The sequence below is a fragment of the Vitis riparia genome, chromosome 10 (assembly GCF_004353265.1).
Source record: "Vitis riparia cultivar Riparia Gloire de Montpellier isolate 1030 chromosome 10, EGFV_Vit.rip_1.0, whole genome shotgun sequence".
Classification (NCBI taxonomy): Eukaryota; Viridiplantae; Streptophyta; class Magnoliopsida; order Vitales; family Vitaceae; genus Vitis; species Vitis riparia.
In genome coordinates this window covers 21,209,460-21,220,039 of record NC_048440.1, presented here as the reverse complement: position 1 = coordinate 21,220,039, position 10,580 = coordinate 21,209,460, and positions in this window count along the sequence as shown.

The following is a 10,580-nucleotide window of genomic DNA, read 5'->3' as shown; positions in this document are numbered from 1 at the left end:
AGTTAGAAATTTCAAAATGAGGTGGACGGATGAGCGCATTGGATTCAATCTCGAGATAGTTTTAAAAATCATTCTCTTTTGAGAACAGTTTGGATAAATTTTATATATAAAAATATTTTTCATATTATCAATTATTGCTTTAAATACTTTAAAAGATTAAAAACATTTCAAATTCATTTTTTTAAAACAATATATTTTTATGATAAATTAAAAAAAGACATTTCAATTGTTAATAAAAACAAAATGCAGCCAAAAATATCTTAAACCTTATTTCACAACTGTTTTCTAAAATTATTTTTTAAGATTAAAAAAATAAAAAAATATTGTGACAATAAAAAATTATTTTTTATTTTATATTATTCAGAATATAAAACAAGATATATTTCGATAACATCTTTTAGTTATTTTTTATTATTTTAACTTATTTTATGATACTTATTTTAGAAAATAATTATACAAATATGAAAAATAATTAAAAATAAAATATTACATATAAAAATATTTTTAAAATATATTTAAAAATATTAAAAATAGGTTAAAAATATTTTAGGTTTCTAAACAAATTTTTATTCAATTTTTAAAAATCATTTTCAAAAACTATTTTTGATAATTGTTTTTTAAAACAATTATCAAACATACACTTAATTTTTTTAAAACAATTTTCAAATGAGAAAGTAGCATGTGTGTAGGTCATCCCGGTCTCGGGACAAACAAAACCAAGTTTACCAGCTTATGAGTATTATAAATTGTTTCCAATGTAAAATTTCAAATAAAATGTAATTTTAGACATATACATTATGTTTAGTTTCCGAAAAGTACCAAGGAAATAAAAAGAAATGTTAAGAAAAATAATTTTCTCATATTTGATTATATAATAGGAAATACAAAAAAAAATCCAATAAAATTAAAATCAATTAAAATTTTATATATTTTAAAATTATTTAATCATTATATAACAAAAGAAAATAGATTAAGTGAGTGTAATGATGGACATGAAAATAATTTATTAACTTTGAATTTATTTTTTATTTTATTTCATTTTTTTCTATTTTATTTTATTTGTATTTTCTTTCAAAATTTTTTGGAGCCAAACATAACCATAAAGCATTAAAAAAAAAAAAAAAAGGAAAAGTGAGTTTTTTTTGTCATTATTAAATTTAATTTTCATAAATATTAAATAATTATTTTTTAAAAATAAAAACTAAAATATTTTTAATAATTATATTATATAAAATAAAGTAAAATATCTTATCTATCGAGTCAACTTTGTTTGGAATGACGTAAATCAAATGCATACAAATTTTATTTAAAAAATTAGAAAGATAATACTTCATGCAAAAGTTTTATTGTAACTTATAAAATAAGCTATGCTATATTGAATGAAACTTTTATTATATAAATATTATTTAAAAAGAGTCGTGATTTTGATTTTAGCTTTTACATTAAATTTTCATTTGAAATAAAAAACACAAATATCGTCAACTTTCACTTAAAATCAAAAATAAAATATTGCTTCAATCAAAGCGTTTGAAAACTTTCGCTTAAAGTCAAAAATAAAATCTTTCTGTCATTAAAGCATTTGAAAAATGGAGATATCTAAATATATTCAAAACACATGAATTGTCATGATAAAATTTTAAATTAGAAGAACAGAAATATTTTGTTTTCAATTGAAAGGAAAAACAAGACTTCCAATGATGTTAGAAAGGTGGGAGGCTGAAGATATGAAGAAAGTTGATATGTTGGGGCTAACATGATATATCATTCTTTTGGGAGGGCCTTTTGGAGAAATTTATAAACAAATCGGGGGGAGATCGAATTATTTTGAAATTATAATCCCAAATGCAAAATAAAAGCATAAAAATTACACGCCGAAACGGTGAGTTGGCCAGCGATCGACGATTAGGGACTGAAAACCCGACGCCGGTCGTCCGAGGGAGGTTCATCGATTTGTGCCGCCTCTAATGGCGGTCCGGAGAATACAGCAGCCGCGGAACTCGGCGGCGTGAAGATGAGATCATTCTCTTCGGGCGAGTTCAGACGGTCGGGATTTTTCGGCCGGAGAAAACTTGGTGATGATAGTTGGGACAAGGAGGAGCACGGACGCGCTATATCTCCGGAGAAGCCATTGAAGAGTGATTACTGTGAGTCGTGTCGATTCATGTGTTTTCTATTATTGTTTGGCTTTTCTTTTTCGTCCGGAATCTGTGATACTCATATTTTTATTGCGCCTAAATTTGAGATTGCTGCCGAAAATTTCGACCTAAAGTGATATGAAATGTGGCCTTGAATTGATGCTATTATAAAAAAGTTCACATAATGATAACAGCTGATGCAAGTTTTGGATCAATCCATTATCAGTCTTGAGTAAAGAAAGTTTCACAGTAAGCATAAGAAAAATCGGGTCTCATTGGTGTCCAAGGTGTTGATTAAATGGTTGAATTGCTGCTTCACGTAAATTGAATGATGTAAATTCCACGATCTACAAAACTAATGAAGAAATGATACCATTAAAGACTTAGCCCCTGAACTAGACCATGCTAATGTAGGTTGCTTCTTAGATGACCATGACATACTCAAGAAAAATACAATAATGCGGTAGTATTATGTTGCGTATGAGTGCGTTCCTATCTGATCAACATCGTAAAACCCTGTCAAATTAAATGAATTTTGTGCAAGGAATCTTATAGTTTCATTCATTCTCCCCTTGAGATATCAAAGGATCCTCTTGAGTGCATGAAAATCAGCTTCTATAGGTGCCTGAAAATACTAACACACTCTGTTTTCCTCATGGACAATATCTGATCTTGTAAAAGTTAAATACTGAAGTGCACCAGTTAAATACTGAAGTGCAAAAACTAATTGTTGGTACTGTGTGGGATCAACAAGCTTGCTGTTATTTTGAAATGTTTTGAGGTTTAATAGCCATGGGTGTGGCGAGATGCAAACATCTAGGATTTGAGCATGACAAAGTAAATCTTTTCAATATTTTGTTTGGAACAAAAAAATACCATCAGAAGAATTCTAAGTTTCAAACGAAGGAAGTAATGAAGTTTCCCCAAATCCTTTATTGTACATTCATTGTTTAATAAGTCAATAAGACTTTTTGGATGACTTGAGTGTAGTTGTCTGTAATTATCACATCATCCACATAAACAAGCATTTGCAGAATTCCACCATTTTTATGAAGCACAAATAATGAGGAATCAACCTTGCTACACACAAACCCAACATGTAATAAGAATTGGGATAATCTATCAAACCAACTCCTGATGTTTGCTTCAAGCCATAGAGAAATCAATTTAAGAGATAATGTTGCTACATATATACATTTTCCCCAGAATGAAAATATCAGTTTTGTCGAATATATCGATAACTTGATTTTACAAATATATCAGAAAATATCGTTGGATATTTGGACACAAAATATTGGTAGAACAAAAATTAATAATAAAACTAGTAGTATTTGAAAAAACTCAAAAAATGATAGAAAAATAATAATTCATATATTGAATTGTTTTAACAAGAAAATTGATATATATATTGAAGGATATAAAAGAAACGATGATATATAAGTATTTTTTATTTAAAAATATTGGTAATTTAATTTATAAATTTGCATCTATTTTGTATTAAATTATTATATAAAATACATAATAGAATAATTAAAATTAGTTTATTTGTAATAATTTTATTTTAATTAATTTATAATCTATAATACATAAAAGATTAGTATATGCATAGATTTTTCTTTTCTCTGAATTCGTATCAACAAAGCACAATTGGTCTAGTGGTAGAGATGGTTCATTTCAATCTCAAGGTTATTGGTTCAAACCCTATACTTCAATATTTATGTGGTTTTCTATTTAGCCTTTAAAAAGTAATCTCACATCGGAATTGGGAGAAAAGATAATGTTGTATTTAATAGCCTTCACAGTTGATACTAAGTATAGGTATGGTGGAGAGAAATTGGGCCCATGGATGGTGGTTTCATTGGTTGATTTTGAGCTCCGGCCTAGTACCCAAACAAGAATTTTGTGTTAAAGAAAATCGGTGTTGACTTGTTGTTTGTGGTTGAAATAATCGCCGATATATCTGATATATCGGTATAATATTGGAATTTCATTGATAAATCGGTTATAACTTATAAAAGAAGAAAAATAACAAAAAATCTCTCAACTGAGATTTCCATGGTCGATATCGTGTTGAAGGGTGATATTTCAATGATTTTTCCATGATATTTTTTGACATTTTAAACCATGATTTTCCCTAAGCAAAACATGAGGAAAGGTCTTTTTACATCTAGTTGTCTCATGGTCTAGTGAGATGTCACTACAATTGTCAAGATCAATCTTATTGTTGTGGGTTTTTACATTTTGTCATGTAAAAATTTTAAGGACTTGTCGAGTGAGGATGTCTCATGCATAAGTGTTAAATGTTGAGTGGTGCTTTGCTAGTTTGTACGCCTACCAAAGTTTGGTGCGCCTCCTCCTCAAGACATTAAGGCCTTCTCTTTTATGCTCTCTTGCTAGAATTTGTTGGCACTAATCCTTGACAATAATGTTATGTGATTTGGTGAGAATTCAATCAAACATGAGTTATCTGAGTTAAGTTGCTCGACTAATAATAAGTTTTTCTTTATGTTAGGAACAACTAAAACATTCTTCAATTCTAAATTGCCATAATCACTTTTTAGTTTTGTTTCTCCAACACATGAAATCTTTAAGCATTCTCCATTCCTAATATAAATAACATCATTACCTTTATATGGCATTACTTTGGACATCTTACTTGGATCATTGGTCATGTGCATAGTGGTACCTAAATTGGAATAGAAAGTGGTATCATTCTCTCCTCCATTTAGATTCTTTGTAGCCAATGCTTGACGAACATCTTCGAATTGATATAAATATTCAAACCTATTCCAAGAATCCTTAGTAGAATGATTAGCTTTATTGCAAATTTGACAAATAACAGTACCTCCTAATTTTGAACATTGTAATTTTTGCTGCTGCCATTACTGTCCACTTTGATAATATTTCCATTTTTCATTTCCTCTACTATTATTTGGTTTTGGGTTCTAACCAACATTATGATTTGTGCTAAATCTTCTAGTAGGAGCAAACCAACCACCTTTGAAATTAAAACAACCTCCATGATGCCTTCCCTCACCTTGTTGGCTTATGAAGGCTTGCTCATGGTTCATGTGGTTCTTTTTCTCTTCAATTTCATTCAAGGGCATTTATTCATGCCCTTCTTGAATTTATTCATGCCCTTGCTATGCTAGGACAAGCTAGTAGTAAGATGGACATGGTGGTTTTGAAAGCATGGCAACCTAAAAATATCTATATTTCAGTCCAAGCCTTCAAGCAAGTTGGAACATTTTGCCCACATCCTCCATTGGCTTCTTGATTGCTGCCAAATTGTTGCATATATATGCCTTTGAACTTTTTGAGATACTCATCTATGGACATAGAGCCCTTTATTAGTGTTAGAAGGCTATTAGTCAAATGCACTTTCTTATCTTTTGTCATAGGAAGTAATTTTTCTTCTAGAGAACTCCAAATTTGATATGATGTTTCCACTCTGGTGATCGTTCCCAAAACCTCTTTTGCCATAAGGCCAAGCATCCAAGAGGTTAGGAGCTCATTGTTAATCTGCATACGATGTTAGGGATTTGTGCTTATCCTCCTATTTGCACTTCCAATTTCTTCTAATGGATTATTACCTTCAATAAGATGATGTAATATTCGAGGCTATGAATGAAAGGGGAGACTTAGGCTCTATTTGGCAACTATTTTTTGGACCAATTTTCTATTTTCTAGAACAAAAGAACAGGAAAACACATTTGACAACAAAAAAACAAAAAAGTATTATTCACTATTCTTAAAAACAGGAAACAGGGTGTCTTCAAAGAACCTCTTTTAATTATTTTCAGTTGTTTTCACTTGTTTTCCAAGGGTTGCTTTAAAAAATAATTATACTAATATGAAAAATGATTAAAAATAAAGCACTATATATTGAAGTTATTTTTAAAACATATTTAAAACTATGGAAAACAAGTTAAGAACATTTTAGGTTTTCTAATAGACTTTTGTTCCACAAAACATCAAACAATAGTTTTTAAAAACTATTTTTCAGAATTGTTTTATAAAACACTTCTCAAATAGAACCTTAGGATCTCCATAAAAGAAAATTTAAGGTGTTGAGCTTGATTGAAACAAGACTTGCACATTAGTGAAAGGATCATATGCTAAGGATTGATTCTTAAGTGGCCTTGAAAATTAGTTGCACATAGAGGTATGGAAAAAAAGGGAGAAATAAGTCACTAATCCATTGTTTTAGGCAATCACCGCATGAATCAATGCATGTAAGAGCTTTATTTTGAGTTATTTATGGAGCTATTCTTATGCGAGAAAATTCCTTAGATAGCACTCTACATTTTTTTTAATTTTTTTTTTATTATTATTTTATATAGGTTCCTTAGATAACACTCTACATTGTATCAAATTTCGTTGCAAGGACTTGGTAGTTGACCTTTTTATTATTATTATTATAAGTAAACCGAGACACAACAATTTCATTGCATTGAAAGATTAAGTGCAAAGAAGAATGAAAAATTCTTTCAAGAAGTACACAATCCTCTGTATGGGTGTGTATACTAGTTCAAAAGTTCAAATCTAACTATAATTCACAAAGTATAAAATATCCTACAAGAGAAATCATACGTTTAAGCGAGGTGCCTAAGAGAAGGAACATCCTAAGTCTAAGAAAATGTCAATAATTGATGCAACCACCCATCAAACTTCCATGGTCCTCTTCTTCTTAGTTGATTATAATATAACAATAGAAGAATCGTGTTCTACTAGAAAATTGGAGAAACCTAAAGCTTTGGCCTATACCAAGCATCCAAAAAGGCTAGAATTTCTACCTTAATGGCCAAATCCCAACCTACAAGTTTAGAGAATGCTCTTAACACTATCACAATGATCTTTAATCAACCTTACAATCCATAATGGTCCTAGGTTGCCTAAAGCACATCCATCAAACTTTGTCACAAAACCCTTTAGAAGTGATTCCTATTCACTAGGTATCTCTTTAGTAATTTTTGTGGTTCTCCAAACTAGATTCTAATCTAGTAGAGTGAGGCTCAAAGGAATGCCTGCAAAAGCTTCATTGGTTGAAGCTCATGGTGAAGAAGAGAGATAAAAAAATTTCTGAACTGCTTTTAGAGTCCTCCCCTTATTCTAAAAAATCCTTATGTTCCTTTACGACTAAATTGTCCATATGAAAGTGAGGTTGACTATGTGCAAAAGGGTCCTACCTTGAGGAAGTCCCCCAAAACCTCTAAATGACATAATCAATATCTTCTCCACATTTCTGGTCGGAACCTAGTAAGTTGAAACAATTTATACCATAATGTTATCGCTGCAAGGTAATTTAAAAAGATGTAATCTGTAGATTCCTCACTTCCCCTATGCATAACACAATATTTTGAGCTAAGCGCATTGTATGGTCATCTCCTTTAAAGCAAGTCACTAGTATTGACCTTCTTGTACGCCATAAGTGATGCAAAGGCCTTCACTTTTGGTGAAGTTTTTGGATTTCCAAATGAAATTTGTAGGACAAAAAGGAACGGAATTGGTTGAAGTGCTAACTAAGAACAATCTTGATGATATCAAGGACCAAACTCTGATGTAGGGAAAAGTGGAAGACAAAGAGACATGAGCTAAAGCAAGCATTAGATGAGCTAGAAAAGTTGCCATCTAACTTTTGTGTAACCCTCTCCACAATTGGGTCCCAAAAAGATATTGCTCTAGGATTCCCTCTTGAAGGAAACCTAAGAGAGGGGCCAATCTGACATCTCGTAGTTTAAAAAAGTAGCCAAATTAAAGACTTGAGGCTAACTAATATTGATACCCGATAAAGTACTCTTATCCAAATTTACCTTGAGCTCATAAATGTTTCCAAAAACCAACAAGATTAATTAATTGTCACTGGATTATAAATGTGTCACCCTTGTCCTATTTCTACCTACCAAAAAGCCCTATAAGATTCCCCTATTGTTTGCTTTCAACATTAATCTACTCGACACATTTGCAACAATGGTAAATAGAAGCCCTAAAAGTTGATAAGGTTTTAATAGACAATTTCGATCATTACTTAGCATCATTTAACCCTTTTTGAAAAAAAAAAAAAAATCAAAATCAAAATCAAAATTTCTTCCTTTGCTTTATGGTCCCCATATTAAAGCTTGGCTTTGGGATGTGGTGCACCTCCACATGAAATTAGTCTGAGATCCTGGTTTCTCTTTTTGTTCTTTAGATTTATTTGCAATTTTACTTGTTTAAATATTTTTAAGACCTGTAGGATGTAAGATGTCTATTGTTTCTCATTTTCGTTTGCTCTACCTAGTGTTATTAATGCTGATACTTGTCTACAATACAGTTCTAGGGACTCCAAGGTGAAGTAGGCAGGATTACTCATCAATAGTTGTGCATATGTTGTACATACAGGGAATAAGGGTTTGGGTATTGGTCCTTTCTTGGATTATCTATCCGAGCTATTCAGTACCTCTCACAATCTATAGAAGTTTTCTAGAAAAGACAAAAAGGAAAAAAAATTCACAAATCAGGAGAATTCTTCAGTTTTAAGTCTGATTTAAAAACACAATGAAAGGGAAAGACAATGAAAATCACGCAAAACTTTTATGCCTTTTCAGATGCTACATTGTGTGCAAAAGGGAAATAAAGTTGAAGAAAACTTATATTATGGCCAAACTTATTTTTTATTTTTTTTACCTTTTTATTCCCTTTTTCCCTTCATCGTTTTCTGCATACTTTCCCGCAGGTTTTAACGTATCATAGGGTTGACCTTAATTCTGCAACACATGGTAGTATATCCTTTGTAGAGCATGCTTTTTCTTAACACCACTGTCCAGCAACAGTCTAAATAATTAAAAAATTTATAGTGCTTTTTCCATGTCACTAAGTTGTCTATGCTGTGTATTCACTCAAAGCATGGTATGGAATCTCTTACCAAATGTGCCTATGCCTTATTGTCCTTCATCTCTTCCTTCCATCTCCTGTATCTCTTCTTAGTTCTCACCAGCACCTCATTTATGTTCTTGGGCATGTTATGGCTTGGCTATCTTGGTTTGCTGGTTCACTATCTCATCAAATGGTCTTGTCATTGATGTCAGTTCAACTTCCCCTGTTTGATCCTTCTTGGCTTTACTCCTTTAGCAAATTATTGTGCGTGTGGTGCTGGTCATTTGAACTAATTTAGCTTCTTCTTTAATAACATCACGGTGGGAGAGGAAAGGTATGTTCGCTAGCAAAAATTGAAAATAATTTTTTACCCTTGAAAACAGAAAATAGGAGTTTTGTTTGAAAATATTTTTAAAAATATATTTTGAGAATAGTTTTGAAACATAGTGTTTTGATATTTTTTTGGAACAAAAACTTGTTTAGGAACTTGGAATGTCCTTAACTGTTTCTATATTTTGTGTTTCTAAATATTTCTTAGAAGTGATTGAAAGTTGATAGATCTAGAATAGGAAACATTTAGAAGGGGGTGAGTATGTATTTGATTCTTTTTAGATCAAATTTGTTATCTTTAACTTTCTCATTTGATGTAAAGATGAGGAAAATAGAATCAATGTACAAGACACAGATTTTTACATGAAAAGCCCCCCCTGTTCTCCCAAAGACTATGTGGATGTAAAATTCATGGAGTTAAATACATTTGATCACAAATTCACTATTGAAAAAACAATATATGGTTTTACCTGACAAATGTTATCCTTAAGTCTTACTCTCTAATACTTATATTGAACTCCACGTCCACGATGTTGCACCACATATGCTCCTAGTGGATTCCACCTCAACGCCTGTAGGGATGTAGATCTCATTTTCAATCCAAAGAATGTAAATATTAAATTCTTGAGAGGTTTAGGATGTGGGAAAGGCTAATATAGTTTTTCCAATGTTTGCATAAAAAATTAAGAACTATTTTTTGTATGATATTTATAAGATAAAAATACTTAGTGGATTGAATTTCAAATTTCCAAATAAAATAGATTAAAATTTGGAAAAGTAGAATTGTGGAGATCTGAATTTCTGCCACGATCGTTTGAGTGCTTTATGAGCATTGTAGTGTTATAAGAGTTTTTTAAAACAATTTTTAAAATATTTTCATTCAATTTAGAACGTATAGTCCATTCCATGAATTTTAATTCATCTTTCACAAACATTTTTATATTTAATAGTATCATTCTAATTAATTACCTAACAACTTTGAATCTTTAGTGGAAAGTAAAACACTAAGGTGGTGTTTGTATTTTTTGCTTTTTGCTTAAAACAATTTATTTTCAGAATTTAGGTTGTTTATTTTTCTATTTTTTCATGACTTATTATAAACTTTTTATTAAAGAAAAAAAAAATCAAAATATGTAACTTTTTTTAAATAGAAAAAATAACATATTGGTTTTTCTTTACTTTTTAATACTTAATAGAAATAAATTACTACAAAAACAAAAAACCTAATATTTAACACTATTAAGTATTAAAGTTCTATTT